This window comes from Lissotriton vulgaris, chromosome 1_1 (assembly GCF_964263255.1).
Source record: "Lissotriton vulgaris chromosome 1_1, aLisVul1.2, whole genome shotgun sequence".
Classification (NCBI taxonomy): Eukaryota; Metazoa; Chordata; class Amphibia; order Caudata; family Salamandridae; genus Lissotriton; species Lissotriton vulgaris.
Window position 1 is genome coordinate 540,055,092 of NC_141685.1, and position 18,352 is coordinate 540,073,443.

The 18,352-nt window shown below is 47.5% G+C and overlaps 1 protein-coding gene across 3 annotated transcripts in view; it reads right to left on the bottom strand.

Moving 5' to 3' along the window:
* Window positions 1-18,352, bottom strand: part of CCDC18 (coiled-coil domain containing 18) — a 1,483,839-nt gene that overhangs the window by 1,011,611 nt on the left and 453,876 nt on the right. The window lies entirely within an intron of this gene.

Here is an 18,352-nt window from a genome sequence, read left to right on the forward strand (position 1 = left end):
CTTCCACGTGCCATTCTAGTCTGCTTTAATAACTTCTTGGCACGGGAAGATATTTACGCTCGAGCTCGCCCAGATAAGAAAGCTCTGGCAACGGTGTCTAAACTGTGGGATTTTCGTCAATTAATGCCAGGATTCCAGAGCAAAGGGGCTGCGGTATATCTGCAGAATCCGGCCAAGCTTTTTTTTCTGAGGTCAAGGCCAAAGAATATCTGGAATCTTTAGTAGTAGGTCAAGAGGGAAATGACTAATGAGTTATAATTTAGATGAACCAGGTCCCTTATATGTTATTTTTGCTCTTTACCTTTCTTTTGCAACTACCTATTCTATCGTACTCTTAGCAGAGATTAACTTGTCAGAGTTGCATATAATGTTTACGGACAGACTCGGATGGAGGGGGGCACGGTACTCCATATTATGCAGGGACTGCTAGCCCCTGGGTTTCATGTGTAGGGGGGTTCAAGTGTGGGGGGAAGGGGACTTCAGGGAGGGAGTTGGTAGGGGGGTAGGGGGGATGTGGTGTGGTGGTGTAAGGGTGAAAAGTCAGCATCGGAATACAAGCAGTTTGAGAAGCAGGTTATCAAGATTCAGATGAATAGGTGTTATGCCTATTTTTAAAGTTTTTCAGGGCCGAGAATGGAAGAGGCATCATTTAAGGCTTTGAAGCTAGGGGGGAACTTTAATTTTTATTTTTATGATGGATAAAAAGATTAAAATATGTACGTTGAATATATCCAGTTTGAATAATGTCAGAAAGCAACAAATGTTGGCAAAAATTGTACAAATATTGCAAATTGATATACTATGTCTGCAGGAGACACAGGTACCATGGCTAAAAAGGGACATTTTGAAGAATTTGGGTATGCAACTGGTCGTTTGCTTTAGGCAAACTGGGATAAAAAGAGGGGTTGCCATATTGATGAAATGTGGACTAGGTATGTGTAATGATTCCGCTGCAGATAAATGGGGCCGTTGGGCAATTAGAATGATAAAGATTGATCACAGTATGTTTACTTTGTGTAATATCTATGGGCCAAATCTGGATGTTGTGGAACTGTTCAACTTTATTAATGTGGAATTGGCCCAATGGCCGCAACCCTTGATTTTATGCGGCGATTTGAATATAAATATCCCTGCAGACTCAAATATTAGATTGAATCATAGGTATACTGGAAGAAATATACAAATGTATGGTGCCCTACGGGGTTTAATGGCAGAACAAGGTCTTTATGATGTATGGAATGCCTTACATCCTGAAAGCCCTGGGTATACTTTTTTTCCGCCCCACACACTAAGTTTGTACGCTTAGATTATTTTCTTATTTCTGAAGGTTTGTTGACTAAGGTTAGTATAGTTATCCATCCGAAAGTGGTCTCTGATCACAACCCTGTGATTTTAGAACTAACCCTGGAGTCGGCTCAGAGGGCTTCCCCACAGACCTGGACTTTTGATAGGAAACTATTGGGTGATGAAGACTATTGTCAATTAATGGTTAAGCAGCGCCGGGACACTTCCTACGGAGGTAGCTGTGCGCTTTATAAAACTCAGTATTATTATTATTATTAACATATTCATGAATTTTTTGATTTAAATAAAGGTAGTATGGGATACATTTAAATCTGTTGTCCGTGGGCAAACGCTCAGTTTTTCTAAATTTAAACACAAAAAATGGCTGACCAAACACCAACTTGATTTTGCAGAGGTTGTTCTGAAAGAACATAAACTAGCTGATGTAATATCTCAGGGTGGTGATTCAGAACTAATTCAAAAGGCTCAGTAAGACCTTACAGTTACGAAGACTCTGGCCTACGCTAATATTGCAGAACAGATAGCGGAGAAGTATACACAATATAAGGAAGAGGCATATGAGTATAGTGAAAATACTGGAAGATTTCTGGCAAAAAGATTGAGGGAGAAGGCTGTATATAATGATATAGTCAAAATTATAGACATACATGGTAGGCCACCAATCAGGGATACTTCATGCATTTCATGAATTCTATTCATCATTATACAGCGAGTCGGTAGTAGGTAGGACAGGTGTGGAGGAGTCCGAATATCTTTCGCTTCTTGTAACCAATACTCTGCCAGAACTTCATCGGGCAACTTTATCTTCACCACCGGTTTGGGATGAGGTAGAAACTGCGCTTCTGGGATTAGCACAGGGGAAAGCGATGGGCCCAGACTGTATTCCTTTAGAATTTTATAGGAAGTTTCGGAATGCAATTCAGAAGGAATTGTTGGAAGTTTGTAAACAGGTTTTTCTCGGTCGGGCACCGGAGTCATGGTCCCAGGCTATAAGAGTAATCTTCAAAAAGAAAGGGAAAAATCCAACGGAAATGGGCTCATACCGACCCATTTCGTTATTGAATGCAGACAACAAGATATATTCAAAAATTCTTGCCAACAGGCTCAATGATTTGATCTCCGGATTAGTATCACTCCGACAACACGGGTTTATTCAATGTAGAGATACAACGGATCATATTCGTAGAATAATATCTATCTTGGACTGGGCTCAGAGCAGTAATCCATCCGTCGGAGTGGCCCTGTTGGATGCCAAAAGGCATTCGACAAGGTCACTTGGAGGTTTTTATGGGCAGTTTTGGCTTGGAAGGGGTTTCCCTCTGAATTCATAAAAGCAATTCAAACGTTGTATATACATCTGACAGCGGCAATCCGGGTAGGGGGCGAGGTCTCAAAGCAGGTTGTGAGAGCAAGGGGTACAAGACAAGGGTGTCCCTGCTCCCCGCTCCTGTTTGCGCTATATATTGACCCTTTTATTATTATCACAATGGAGGCAGATAGCATTATCAACCCGGTTCAGATCAGAACACAATGTCATAAAGTCTATGCATACGCGGATGATATCGCCGTTGTTACAGCTAACATTACAGAGGCGCTTCCTCGAATTATCCAGGCGGCCGGAGCTTTTAGACTCTGTTGCGGGTATAAACTAAACGTCGCAAAAACTCAGGTGATTCATTCAAAGGCTGGTCTACCTGTGAATATCGCTTTTAACTCAGAGGTAACGTACTTAGGTATAAAGATTACAGCTAACATTGAGGATATAGTTGCTAAAAACCTTGACCCGATTATTACCTCTTCTAATAAAACACTGCAAAGAATCAATAATCTTGCATCTTTCCCTCTTTGGCCGTAGTAACATTATTAAAATGCTTATTTTTCCGAAATGTTTATATGTTTTCCGGTCTATTCCTTTTTTAATACCTGCGTTTTTTTTTTCTCGTATAGAGAGAATGTGTTCAAGGTTCCTTTGGAGCTATCAACGTGCCCGGCGTGCCATGAAAAGATGCATTTTGCCTCGAGAAAGAGGGGGGTGGGGGATACCTGATTTCCAATTATATAATTGGATTTCAATTTTACAAAATATGGGGGTGTTATTATTACCCATAGATCCAACTCCTGATTATGCCGCCCCCTCAATCTATGAGATGCTTCTGGGGCAAGAATCTAAGCAGTGCATTAATCGTATTATTGAGCCTAGCTACTTAAAAAAAAGTAGGTTTGGGGGCGTGGCCAAGATGGCGGGCTGAGAGGTCGCACTTGCCGAGAGCTCCCGGACCCCAGAAACCCTGCACCGCTCGTAGCCGCTGATTCCCCCCGGATCGAGCGGTGACTGAGCCTGGTGACCCCCGTGGTGGTGTGGAGCGCTCGTTGAGCCCTGGGTGCCCCGCCAGAGGTGCGCTTCTGACCGAGATAGCCTGGGGCGGAGCCCGCTGGTCGGCTTGTGTGCGGCCCGGAGGCCGCGAGACCTTCAGGCTTGGGGTCTCGACGGTGTGCTCTGCCGACTGTGAGTGGCCTGCCGGAGTGCCTGCACCGCGGTGATCGAGTGGGTGCCGAGGAGGACTTCGCCGGCAGAGCGGAGCCGAACGGAGGAGGGCGATGGAAGCGGAGCCGGCCTCCGGCCACTACGCAAGTCCGGGGCTTGAGAACGCTCGCCTCGCGCGGCCGCCCTGGCCCAACCCTGGTCGTGGCGGAGTGGTGTCGCGCCTCCGGAGCATTTCTTCATCCAGACGTGCCGACCCCGGCTGCCTTTGCCCCGCGAGCCTGCCCTCCGGCTGTGTTTATCGCCACTGGACTCGCGACGGAGGTAGGCCTCATTCCCTGGGCGTTGGCCCATTGACTGTAACGGGCGGCCATTTTGGGAACCACGGACCGGCCGCCCGGCCTTGGTCAGGGCCTCTGTGTGGCGGTGCTTCCTGGCTGGCGAATAGCAGTCCTGGCCCTAGTGGCCTCTTCGCCGAGCGACGGCCATCGGTGGCTCCCGCGCCGCCAGGATGTCGAATGCCAGGGGTCAGAGGAGAGGCGACCGGACTTTGCCGGACATGTTGGGACGCGGTGCCCTACGCAGCGGAGGGAGCCAGGCCACCCCAAACTCCCCGGCCCCTTCTAGAGGCGCTGAAGGCGGGGAGCCCCCGGTGACACGATCGTTCCTGGAGTCGCTGTTTAGCTCCTTAAGGGAGGATTTTCAGACTTTGAAGCAGGAGGTGGCCGGGGAGGTCCGCGAGGTACGGAGAGAGGTGGACTCCCTGGGGGAGCGAGTCAACACCGTGGAGGAAGCTGGTCATTCCAGGGACGAAGAGATCACCCACCTGCAGCAGGAGGTCCTGCGGCTGCGGGAGCAACAGATTGAGCTGCAGGCCCACGCCGAGGACCTTGAAAACCGGTCCAGGCGGAACAACATCAGGGTCCGGGGCGTCCCGTCTGGCGAAGAGGGTGAAGACGTGACCGCCTACCTAGAGGCCCTCTTCCGTGCAATTGTGGGGGAGTCAGAGGATTTTCAAGTCCGCATCGACAGGGCGCACCGGGTGGGCCGCCCTCGCAGAGCTACGGCGCCCCCCCGGACATTCTGGCCTTCCTACCGGACTTCCCCCTGAAGGAGCGGATCCTCCGCGAAGCGCGGCGGCAGCAGCCTTTCCGCTTCAGAGACCACCCGGTGGCCCTCTATCAGGACTTGTCTACGGTCACGCTGCAGAAGAGAAAATCCTTTAAAATCGCTACGGACTTTCTCCGGGAGCAGGGAACGCAGTACTCTTGGGGGCACCCCTTCCGCCTGATTTTCAGATGGAACGGAGCATTGCACCAGCTCCGGTCCCTCCAGGATGTCTGCGCAGTATTGGGCATCACGGCATCGGATACAGACACCCCGGCGCCGCGCCGCAGACGAAGCACCCGAGATGGTTGGCAGCAGGCTGGGGAGAGGCGCTCCCCGCCACCGGAGCGGCCTGACTCGCCCACGATTCGGGCGGACATGTCGGCCGCCATCCAGGAGGCCTCCAGAGCAACAGCGATCGGTGAAGTGGCCTTGACGGCCTGAAATTACTCCGGGGGGAGTTTACACTAGCCTTTCCTTATTGCAGGTGCGGGGGTTCTGGGGGTGGGGAGGGCCGGGATGGCGAGTGCAGGTGGTTGTGGCTGGACGTCCACTAGACTGACTTTCCACAGCCTTGTCCGATAAGGACCGGACTGGGACAATGACTTCTTTGAATGACTTGAGAAGCGGGGAATGGGAATTGCAGGGGGGTGTTTTGAGTTTGGGGGTTTGCAGGGGGGCTGGGAGTTGGGAGCGGTATGGGGTTGGGTGTGTGAAGTTCCAGGGGAGGGGGGGGGGGTCCACTTAGTTGGGGGGTTTTGGGGTTTGGGGACTGCACTGTGCCGTAAGGATGTCTGCGTTTGCTGTGCGCTGAGGTTTCGTGAAGTGGCCTCTATGTTCGCCTGCTGGGCCTTGCCCACCTTCATGTGCGTTTTAAGGGTTCCCCTCCTTGATGGTCCTTAAGGTTGTTACTCTGAATGTGAAAGGGCTGAATAACCCGGTTAAAAGGCGGGCAGTGCTGTCTCTGTTAGAGAACTCCCAAGCTGACATCTGCCTGTTACAGGAGACCCATCTGCTGGCCAAAGATTGTCCCAGAATGCGTACCCCCAAGTTCCCCACGCAGCTTTTTTCCTCCAGCGCTTCTAAAACGGCAGGGGTGGCACTTCTGTTCTCCAGGGAGTTCAGGGGGGAGATCTTACAACAGGTAGCGGAACAGAAAGGGAAGCTCTTAGCATACAGGATTAGGGTGGGGGGCCTGGTGATGACTGTAGGCTCTATCTACGGTCCCAATGACCATCAAGATCAATTTTTGCACAGGGCACTGGAAGATGTGGCGTCCACCTCTGATAGGCACATAGTGTTGGGGGGAGATCTGAATCTGGTCTTCGACGCGGCTCTGGACAGGTCTGTGCAACGGCGACACCAGTTGGGAGAGCTTTCGGGCTCGGTTCGCACCAGACTTGAGGAGCTGGATTTGCATGACATGTGGCGCCGCCTCCACCCTGCGACCCGCGCGTACTCCTATTTCTCACACGCACACAAGTCCTACGCGCGACTGGACCATCTACTTGTGACTGGCCCGATGTTCGCTCTGGCCTCGAATGCCGACATGGGGGTCCTCTCTCTTTCCGACCATGCGCCGGTGGAGGGTACCTTCAATTTACCCCCGGTGGCTCGACCAAGAGGGGTCTGGCGACTCAGGGACACCCTATTGCACAGACGGTCGACGGTGCAACAGATTCGCGCGGCCATTGCGGACTTCCAGTGCGTAAACGATAATGACGACACCTCCCGCGCGACGCAATGGGCTGCCCTGAAGGCTGTGCTCCGGGGCGAATTTATCGCTATCTCCTCGGCAGAGAACAAGGATCGCCAGCTCAAAAGGGATGAGCTTACCTGGCAGGTGCGGGAGCTGGAGCAGGTCCACCTTAGGACGGGAACCCCCAGAGTCTGGAGACAACTGAAAGCCGCCAGGAAACTCTTGTCTGCCCTTGACATAGACCGGGCTACACCGGTTGCGACAGGTGCGGGCGGCTCTTGGCCAACAAGCTTAGGGTGCAACACCAACAGCACCGGGTGAAGGAGCTGGTTACCCCTGCCGGAGGTTCAGTCACGGAAGACGAGCAAATTGCGGACGTTTTCCGTAGTTTTTACGCTGACCTCTACACTGGCGAGGCCCCCTCAGCCCGGGCAGGGGCGGACTATCTGGAGTCGGTGCCGCTCCCGTCGTTGACGCCGGATCAGGCCCAGTATCTGGAGCGGGAGATCCGTATCGAGGAGGTGGTCACGGCGATCTCCCGGCTTAAACCGGGCAAGGCCCCGGGCCCGGATGGCTTCATCCCTCTTTTTTATAAGACCTTCTGTCAGGAGCTGGCGCCTCTGTTGACACGCCTCTTCAACACGTTCTCGGAGCCGGGCGCCATTCCCCCCGAATTTCTCCAGGCCACGGTCTCCGTGATCCCGAAACCGGGCAAGGACCGGACTGCCTGTGGATCCTACCGTCCTATCTCGCTACTGAACGCGGACCTGAAAGTGTTCACTAGCATACTGGCAGCACGTTTGGCACTTCATCTCCCGGGCTTGGTCGACTCGGATCAAGCCGGCTTCGTGCCTGGCAGGCAGACGGTGGACAACACGAAGAGGGTGACTCATATTCTTGAGAAGGCCTCCAGGATCCCCGGGGAAAGAATGCTCCTTTCCATTGACGCGGAGAAGGCTTTTGACAGAGTGCACTGGCCCTACCTAGAGAAGGTCCTGGGCAAGTTCGGGGTAGGCGAGAAGTTCCGGCACCTGATTTTCAACTGCTACCGGTTTCCGTCTGCGGTGGTCCGAGTGAACGGAGGCAGCTCCCGACCCTTTCCTATAGAACGGGGAACGCGACAGGGATGTCCACTGTCCCCTTTGCTCTTTATATGGAGCCGTTTGCTCAAAGGGTTCGACAGAACCCCGATATTATCGGGGTCAAGATGGGAGAATTTCACCACGCGATTAGCCTCTATGCGGACGACGTCATTTTGACGCTCGATGACCCACGGAGGTCGCTGCCGGCTTGTGTCGCGGAATTGGACCTCTTCGCCGCGGTGGCGGGCTTTAAGGTGAACCTCGGGAAATCTGCTGCCCTCGATATTTCGCTAACCGGCGCCACCAGGGCGGAACTACAGAGGCTTTTCCCTTTGAGCTGGTCCGGGGACCGGATTCCGTATCTGGGGATCCTGTTGGCACCCTCCCTCCCAGCGATGGTCACGGCCAATTATGCGGCTTTGAGCACGAAAATCAGAGAGGAACTGGCTCGGTGGGATAAGGGCACGTTGTCGCTGCTGGGTAGGGTGGCCGCAGTGAAGATGACCCTTCTACCTCAGGTACTGTACCTGTTCAGGGCGCTGCCGCTGCAGCCCCCCACAGGATGGCTCGCAGGGACTCAGTCGGCCATTGCGCGTTTTGTGTGGCAGGGCCGTAGACCGCGGATTAAAAGAAACATTGCTACGCTGGCGCCTGAATCTGGAGGGCTAGGGATACCAGATTTACGGAAATATTTCCAGGCCGCCCAACTTCGCTATCTGGTGGAGTGGAGCCGGTGGGAGTCAGACAAACACTGGCTGTTTCAGGACCAGGCGGTAGCAGGCAGAACGCTGCAGGAGGTGCCATTCTTGAGACGGGCTCATCGACCCCCTAACCTTTACGCCTCTTTTGTGACGCGTGTCCCACTTCGGGTGTGGGACTCAGTGGCCACTAGGCATGAACTCACTACCTTTCCCTCTCCCTTCACGCCGCTAATTGGCAATCCGGACTTTGGTCCGGGAACTGAGCCTGGCGCTTACGACTGCTGGCGGGCGGCCCGCTGTTGCACTTTGTATCACCTGTATGGCCCAGAGGGTGTCATCCCCTTCCAGGACTTGCGGCGGGATTATGGCCTCCCTGAGACGGAGCGCATGCGGCATATGCAGGCGCGCCACTGGGCGCTACAGTCCCAAGTGCGCGAAAGGGCAGACCGGGAGATCACGGTGTACGAGCGCTGGTTAGTCACCCGCACGTCGGACGCTAAGCTTATCTCCGATTTGTACAAGATGCTGCAGCCCCCCCCTTTCACATTCACAACCCGGGTCGGGAGCGCTGGGAACGGGAGCTCGGACGAGTGTTGAGTCATACAGAATGGGACCACATCTCCTACCGCTAACGCCACTCTGCCTATCACACGGGGCTCACGGAGACCTTCACCAAAATTTCGACCTATTGGTATCGCACTCCTGAGAAATTACATGAGATGGATAGGTCAATACCAGGGACGTGCTGGCGTAACTGTGGCCAAACTGGCACGCTTACACATATTTTGTGGGATTGTCCCCTTTTGGCTTCTTACTGGGAGGAGGTCCTTAGCGAGGTTGACAAATGTTTCGAGATAGAGCTGCCACGGTTCCCTGCCTATGTCCTATTGGGATTGCCGAATGGGTTGATGTACCCCCTCAGGTCTAGAAGGGGTAGACAGATTGCGATAGCTCTGGGGTCAGCGGTGCAAAACATTCTCATACACTGGCGCTCCACCACGCTCCCCACCGTTGTCGGCTGGCTGCATAGATTGTGGCATGTTCTTGGCATGGAAAAAATGTCCTTAGTGGCAGTGGGGGATGTAGATGCTTTTGAGGAGCTGTGGGCGCCTTTCCATAGTCTGTTGTGTTCTGAGTTCAGGGAGATTACCTGCCCGAGGTATCTCAGGCTGTTACGGCTGACACCGCCGCCGGATCCGCCTGTTTGATTGGTCGGAGTCGGCGTCTAGTAGCGGAGACAACCGGAGGGTCGCTACGAGGGGAGAGCAGATGGTCATTGGCACAGTGCAGGGGGTGGGTTGGGGTGCAGTAGTTGGGGGGTTTGTTGGTTGGGTAGGATATGGAGCAGGGTTGTTTCCCCACCCTTTTTCCCCCCTTTTTCCTTCCCCCCCCCCTTCCCTCTTCCCCCCCCTTTCTTTGTCTTTAACCACAGGCGCGCAAGCTGTGTTTCCATGCTGGATGGTGCCCATTGAGGAGACAGAAATGCTTTGATGTATCTAATGTACCGTACGCATTGATTGTGGGGCACCTGTGGTTTTTCTTTTTCATGTCCTTGTTGTTTCCTTCTTTACAGTGCTTCAATAAAACACTTTAAACCTAAAAAAACTAGGTTTAAGCCAGTGATAGCTGCGTATGTCATATGGAGGAAAACAAAAAAGAGGTTGGGTATTGGCCCGAATTTGAACATTTATATCCCATTCCAGGATTGTACTCTTTTACCTAGAATTTTTGCCGATGCCGTTATGAAAAGATGGCACAATTTAGGAATTTGTTCTTTAGGGGATTTATTTTTGGGATTACAATTTATTTCTTTTGAAAATCTACAAAGCAAATATAAGGTACCCCGAGGGGATTTTTTTAAAATACTTGCAATTGCGTGGTTACGGTGAGCAGAAAAAAAAACAAAATGCAATTATTCTACAAAAAATAAAAAAATCGAGATTATTGAGCTACTTAAGTCGAGATGTAAAATGCGCCCTCTCTATCACTTATTTGTGAACAAGGTTAAAGACGATTTAGAATTTCAGGAGACAAAATGGGCTAACAAATTAGGTAGGAAGAGGTTAACCTGACTAGAACCATTGAAATTTCAATCAATGTATTGTTCAATGTCCCTTTGAAGAGCCAGCACTATATAGCAATTTTTGGGCTTTATTATACTCAGGAAAATTGGCAAAATGGAACACTGGACGGGGAAATAGCTGTAATCGCTGTGGCCAGTATGCTGCTGATGCCTCTCATATGTTCTTTAACTGCCCCAAACTAAGCAATTTTGTAAGGGAAATTCAAACGTTTATCTCGGGCAGTCTGGGTATCCCAGTGCAACTTACTGCTATATTGGTAATCTTTGGATGGCAAGGAAACACGCTGTCAGCTATGGAGGAGGGTCTGGTATTCATATGTATGGCTTTGTATCGCCTCTGTATCACATCACAATGGCTCGATACGGATCCCCCATCCTTTGTTAATTGGCAAACCAGGCTGCTCATAACATATCGTCTGGAGATGGCACTCTATAGAACTACGGTTATTCGGAAAAAAAGACAAGGAAACCAGCTATGGGATCGAATCGCTACATGGCTGGGATCTTAGTGTCAGACAATTTGATTAATTGTACAAATATATGATAAAATTAGTGATTGTATTAATTTGAATTATTCAGAACCCTATAATTATATTTTTATTCTTATTCATGCTGGTCGCTTTGTTGTATTTTGGCACGCTTATAGGCCCTTTTATGTATTCTAGCTGATGTACTTAAACTGTATTCTGTATGTTCTGTGTGCTGACAAAAAAACTTTAATAAAAATATTTTAAAAAATAATAATAATTACTTTGTAAGTCAGGGTGACCAAGATAAAAAAACGTGTACTTGTCATAGAGGTAGTGTAAGTGTATCACATAGTGAGTGATATGAGTATTACATGAAATGTTGATCATGAGTGAGGCAGAGGTGTTTTAGATTTGTTGTAGTTGTTGGAGATGTTGGTGACATTTTTTATTCCCTTGTAGAGGTTCCTTTTAATGGTATACAGCTCCATGGAAAATTAAAGGATGAGCAGAGTGTGATCGGCATACCAGATGATATTCAGGTTCTGATAGCATGCTATTTGTTTAAGGTTCTATGTTCATGATAAATACAATCAGGTGGAGGTATAACCATTGTTAGATGGTCCAAAAGATGTGGGTGCTTTTGTTTCAAAAGTACTATTAAGTAACTTCCAAACTAAGGATTTCGCAGATACTATTTGGCCATGAGGAATAGCATCACAAACAAATGACTATTTCGGGTAAATGTTATTAGCATATGTTTGGACATTACTTTATTTACAGTGTATAAGAAAGAAGTAGTAATGTTTTGTTACTTTGTGATTGTTCTTCACATTCTTTACTTACATAAGAAATTGATGTTTGATAAAGACATTTAAGATATGTTTTTTCTAATTGTTACATTGTTAATGAAAATGTTGAATGGGTTTTTTAAACACAATCTTTTTAATTGTGTTTATTTTGGCCCGCTGTCATATGATGAATTGTATTGAACTCACTGTTTTTAGTGAAATTCAACATATTCTGAGAACAGCAAAATAAAATATATATAACATAATATACAAATTATTTTGTATTTTGTACTGTGAAAAATATATTATAACAATTGTTTCTTCTCTTCCACAGATATTAGATTTAGGTAAGTACGACAAGCAAAAAATACTTTTTCATCACTTTCTTACTTCTCTTTCTCTCTATCCATTCTTGACTCTCTCTCTTACTCCTTTACCTTTCCTCATCTTACTCCTCTTCCCTCATTCTATTTACTCCCCTTCATTCACCTTTACACTCCTTCTCTCACCATCAGTACTCTTCTTTCACCCTCACTCATCTTGCCCAACTCCCTCTTTCCCCTGTCTGTCACTCACTTGTCTTTTCTATCTTCCTCCATCACTACCCTTGCCTTGCTGTATCGATCAGTCTCTTCTCACTGCCCCCTTACTCTCTTTCCTTTATATCATCCCTCACTCTTTCACTCACTCCACTTCTCCCACTCCCCCTCACTCTCTTTCTCTCACTCCATCCGTCAGTCACGTTCCCTTACTCCTCTTTCCTCATTCACTTCACGTTATCCCTCAGTGACCTTCACTCACTTCACTTATTTCACTTCGTCACTCCCCTTTCTTACATCTGTCTCTAAGTCCGTTCCTCTGTGTTAGTCACTATAACTGATTTTCTCTTTCACAGTCCGTCATTCTCCCTCTGTTTCACTCTTTTACTGTCTCCCTCTCTCCACCAGTCTTCCTTTTCTTTTCTCTCTCTTTCCATAAATCCTTCTATCTCACTTACTTCTTTTTCCTTTCTCTTAATATGCTTCTTTTTCCATCACTCCCCTTCCCTCACCTTTATATCCCTTCCCTCACTGTCACTGCCCTTCATTCAATCTGAGTCCTCTTCCTCCACTTCATGTTTTCTTCTCTCTGCATCACTCTTATTCTATTTCTCCTGCATCCATTCCTTCACTCTCCCTCATACTATTTCACTCACTGCATCCGTCGATCTCCTTTATTTATTCCCCGTACCTCAATCCCTTTTGGTAACTCTCATTCCTTTAGTCTCTCACTCCTTTCACTCCATTTCTCTCTCCCTCTCTCCCTCTGTCTCACTCAGTCTAACCACTTTATTTCGTGTCAGTCACTTCCTCTCTCTCGCTCTTTCTCTCTCTCTCTCCCTCTGTGTTTCTCCCTCACCCTATCTTTCTTTCCCTTTGTTTTTTTCAATTCTACTTTTTTTTGTATTATGAAATATATATTATAACTCATTTTTTTCTAGTCTTCCACAGATACTATATTTATATAAAAATATTCTATTAAGTTGTCTTTATTTATAAGGTAAGTATGACAAACAGAAAATACTTTTACTTCACTCTCTTACTTCTCTTTTTCTCTTTCCTATTCTTTAATCTCTCTTACTCCTTTACCTTTCCTCATCTTCCTCCTCTTCCGTCATTCTACTTACTCCCCTTCATTCACCTTTACACTCCTTCTCTCACCATCAGTACTCTTCCTTCACCCTCACTCATCTTCTCCAACTCCGTCTTTCCTCTATCTATCCCTCACTTGTTCTTTCTTATCTTCCTCCATCACTACCCTTGTCTTGCTGTATCGATCAGTCTCTTCTCACGGCCCCCTTACTCGTTTTCCTTTATATCATCCCCCACTCTCTTTCACTCACTCCACTTCTCTCATTCCCCCTCACTCTCTTTCCCTCACTCCATCCGTCCGTCCCTTTCCCTTACTCCTCTTTCCTCATTCACTTTTGGTAACTCCCATTCCTTTAGTCCCACACTCCCCTTCACTCCATTTCTCTCTCCCTCTCTCCCTCTATCTCAGTCAGTCTAACCGCCTTACTCCCTCTTAGTCAATTGCTCTCCCTCTCTCTCTCTCTCACTCTCTCTCTCTTTCTCTCCCTCACCCTTCCTGTCTTTCTCTTTCCGTTTCATTCACTCCTACTTTATCCCTCAGTCCCCTTTCCTCTCTCTTAATTTCCTTTTGTTACCCTCATACCCTTTTTCTCACTGTTACTGCCTTTCACTTCCCCTTAGTACTTTTCCTTCAATCAACTTCCCTCACTCCCCTTTCCTCACTACCTCACTCCATCTCACTTATTCCCCTTTGCTTATTCCTTCCCTCATTTTTTTTTCATCCATGTTTCTCTCCTTGTTTCCCTCTGTGTCACTCAGTGTCACTGGCTCACTCCTCAGTTCCTTACTCTTCCCCTCCCTATCTCTCACTCTGTCTATCTCTCTCCCTTACTCTTAAACTCTTTTTCTCTCTCTTTCTATCAATTCTTTTCTATTCCTCACTTACTTTCCCTGTCTCTTAATTTTTTTCCTTCTCCCTCACTCATCTTCCTTCTTCCTCATACTACTTCCCTAACTATCACTGCTCTTCACTCACCGTCACTCCCTTTCTCCCTCTGCACTTCATCCTATCTGTATTTTTCACCACTTCACTTTCCCGCTCCTTTTTCCTCACTCCCCCTCCCTCTGCTTCTCTCACTCCACTTCCCTCACTCTCCTTCCTTTACTCCTCTTTCATCACACCCTCACTCCATCTCACTTACTCCCCTTCGTTTACTCAGTCACTCACTTTTTTCATCCTTGTCTACCTCTGTCTCACTCACTCTAACTGCTTTACTCCTTTTCAGTTAACAGATAACAAAGAATCTCATTGCAGAAGTTGCATCGGAGGTGGACATTTGTGAAAAGTGGCCGGATATTCAGAGCAGTTGATGAAGGAGATGCTTCTGCAGATGAAGTGCTGGGAAGAGCAACTGGAGGGTTCGCTGCAAGGGTTTGGGTAGATGCCCTTGCATAGTTGTTAGAATGTACATTTTTACATTTTTTACGTGCCTAATCAATGTGTGTGTATACTAAAAGACTAGTGTTTTTTTTCGGTCTCCTCTAGATAGCACAGTACCACAGATTTTGCAGGTGAACTTCGGTGCATTTACTTTCTTGTGCTCCTCTGGAATGGTGAAAAACTTCCAGATAAAGGAATCCTTGGTCTTTTTACCACGTGGCTGCTCTTCAACAAATTCCACATCGGAGTCAGATGATTAACTTTTTTACTCCCCCACTCTCCTTCACTCCATTTCTCTCTTCCTCTGTCTCACTGAGTGTAACCACTCTACTCCATCTCAGTGACTCGCACTCCCTCTCTTTCTCTCTCACTCTCTCCCTCACTCTTCCTGTTTTTCTCTTTCTGTTTCCTTCACTTCTACTTTATCCCTCAGTTTCTCTTTCCTCTCAATATCCTTCCTTCTCTCTCATTCCCTTTCGTCACCCTCAAACTCCTTTTCTCACTGTTACTGCCTTTCACTCACCCTCAGTACTTTTCCCTCACTCCCCTTCCATCACTCCCCTTGCCTCACTCCATCTCACTTACTCCCCTTCACTTATTCCTTCCCTCACTTTTTTTTCATCCATTTTCTCTCCCTGTTTCCCTCTGTCACTCAGTCTAATCGCCTCACTCCTTCTCAGTTATTTGCTCTCCCTCTCTCTCACTCTGTCCTTCTCTTTCCCTCATCTTTAAACTCCTATCGTCTCTATTTCTATCACTCCTCTTCTATTCCTCACTCACTTTCCGTGTCTTGATTTTCTTTTTTCTCCCTCCCTCACTCATCTTTCCTTTTCCTCATACTACTTCCCTAACTGTCACTGTTGTTCACTAACCATCACTCGCTTTCTCCCTCTGCACTTCATTCGATCTCCTTGGTCTTCTTACCACGTGGCTGCTCTTCAACAAACTTCACATCTGAGTCAGATGATGAATTTCCTTTACTCCCCCAATCTCATACACTCCATTTCTCTCTCCCTCTCTCCCTGTGTCTCACTCAGTGTAACCGCTTTACTCCCTCTCAGTCACTCGCTCTCCCTCTCTCTCTCCCTCACCTTTCCTGTCTCTCTCTTTTTTTTCCCTTCACTCCTACTTTATCCCTCAGTCACCTTTCTTCTCTCTTAATCTCCTTCCTTCTCTCTCATTCCCCTTCCCTCACCCTCATACACCTTCCCTAAGTGTGACTGTCCTTCACTCACCGTCACTACCCTTCCCCACTGTACTTCCTCCTATCTGTATTTTTCACCTCTTCACTTTCCCGTTCCCTTTTCCTCACTCCCCCTCGTTCTCCTTCTGTCACTCCATTCTTTACTCCCGTTCTCTCTCACCTTTTCTAAGTTCCTCCATCCCCTCACTCCACTTCTCTTTGTCTCACTCCCCATCTCTCACTTTCCATTACCCCCCTTCCCTCAGCCTCATACCCCTTCTCTCACCGTCACTCCACTTCCCTCACCTTCACCCCCTTCACTCTGCTCTACTTCTCCATTTTCTATCTCTTACCCCCCTTCTCTGTCTCTGTTCCATGCTCCCCTGTTCTCACTCCTCGTCTCTCACTTTTCTTTCCTTACTGCCCTTCCCTTACCTTACTCTTGCTCTCCACTTACCTCACTCCTCTACCCTTAGTTGCCTTGTTTCAGTCACTCTTTGACTCTTTTCCTCACTCACCATACTACCCTTTCCTCACTCATTCCATTAGTCTTTTCCTCCTTTTCACTCAGTCATTTCAGTCATTCATTTATACACTACACATTCATTCAAAAAAAGTATGACACAGTATATAAAAGATATCGCTCTTCTTTGAGAAGTGAAGTTAGTTCTGACTTTGTGTTTTATATATTTTTTGAACAGTTATATATATATATATATATATATATATATATATATATATTCAATAGTGCTCGCTTCAGCCACCAACTATAAAAGGGTCAGAAAAGAAAACGAGGAAGAACCTTCTCGGTGCAGTTTCTAGTTTATTTCACACACCAGTCCTCACGACGCGTTTCGGCAGATCCCTGCCTTGATCACATGACGATATATATATATATATATATTTTTTTTTTTTTAAACAAAAAAACAGAAGAAAAATGAAAACTGTTCAACAGGAACAAAAACAAAAGAAAAATGAAGTCCGGGGACATTGGTGCTGCCTTATTTTGTGCTCAATGAGATTGAGACTTTGTTCCCGGTAGCAAAGAATCTCACAGCAAGAATTACACCTAATGTGTACAGTGCCCAAAAGTGGCCGGAGATCTAAGTCAGCTGTAGACGGCGATGCTGTTGGTGGTGCGGACGCAGTGCTGGGGGCAGCAGCTGGACCTTCAGCAGCAAGTGCTCTGGTTAAAGCTCGAGCATAATTGTGAGGGTACATTTTTCATGTGGCGCAGCATTGTATGAATGCTAAAAGAATACCTTTTATTGGGGTTTCCCCTGGAGAGAACACCCCCACAAATAGTACAAGTAACTTTAGGAGCATTCACTTTCTTTTGGCCTTGAGGGTAGGTGAAGAACTTCCACACAAATGATTCTTTAATCTTCTTGGCCCATGGCTGCTCTGGTACCACCTCCACATCTGAGTCCAATGATGATGATGAATCTTGTGGCTGCTGCTCTGCCATATTCTCAATAGTCAGTTGGAAAACAGGGAAAAAGCTGGAAATAACCTTCTCTCTGCAAACAGAAAGAAATAGTGAGGGAAGTGGGTGGGTTTTTGAAGATTGTGGAAGGGAAACTACTGAAAACCAATCAAAAGTGTTATTTCAAGCCACATGACTTTGTTTTCAAGTCACATGTCTTGACGTGCGCGCAACGTGCACGCACGCATGCGCGCACGGTAATGACATTTTACCCGATTTTTTTTAATGGCTTAAAAACGTGAAAAGGAGGCAGGGAAGAGACTCTCTGACCCACTAGGCTTTCTCATGGGGGCCCTAAAGGACCCCGAAGGCCGAAAAAAACATTTTATTTTTTTCAAAAAAAATCGCACGGTGCAAGCACCCACAAGGCAGAAGTCACTCAAAAACATTAGTGGAAAACGTGAAAATGAGGCAGATTAGAGACTCCCTGAACCCCTAGGCCTTCTCAGGGGGCCCCTGAAGGACCCCGAAGGACAAAAAAACATTTTTTTTTAAATCTCAGTTGCGCGCAGGTCAGAAAAAAATAAAATAAAAAGAACAGTTAAATAACAAGTTTGAGTGTTTAGATGTTGGTTGGCTCTAAAAAGAGCTGTTGTGTTTATTGAGTATGTATGTATATATATATATATATATATATATATATATATATATATATATATATATATATTGTCGCTCCAGGTTGTCCACCTCTTGAGTAGCACGCGAGCAGCAGCTTTATTTATGCGTAGGTGAGGACGGGGATCCGCTTGTAGACACCGCTCCGTAATGGATCTGCCCGACGCGTTTCGAAGCTCCATCTGCTTCTCTTCAGGGGCTTTAACGGAAGCGGTGTGCGCACCCGCTACACTTCTCCAATTTCATATAACTCACCCGCCGATGGGAGGCTCCAATGAGACTTCTGGGAAGTGTAGTGCGGAAAGCACACAATCAAGTCCTGTATGGACTCCACAAGTG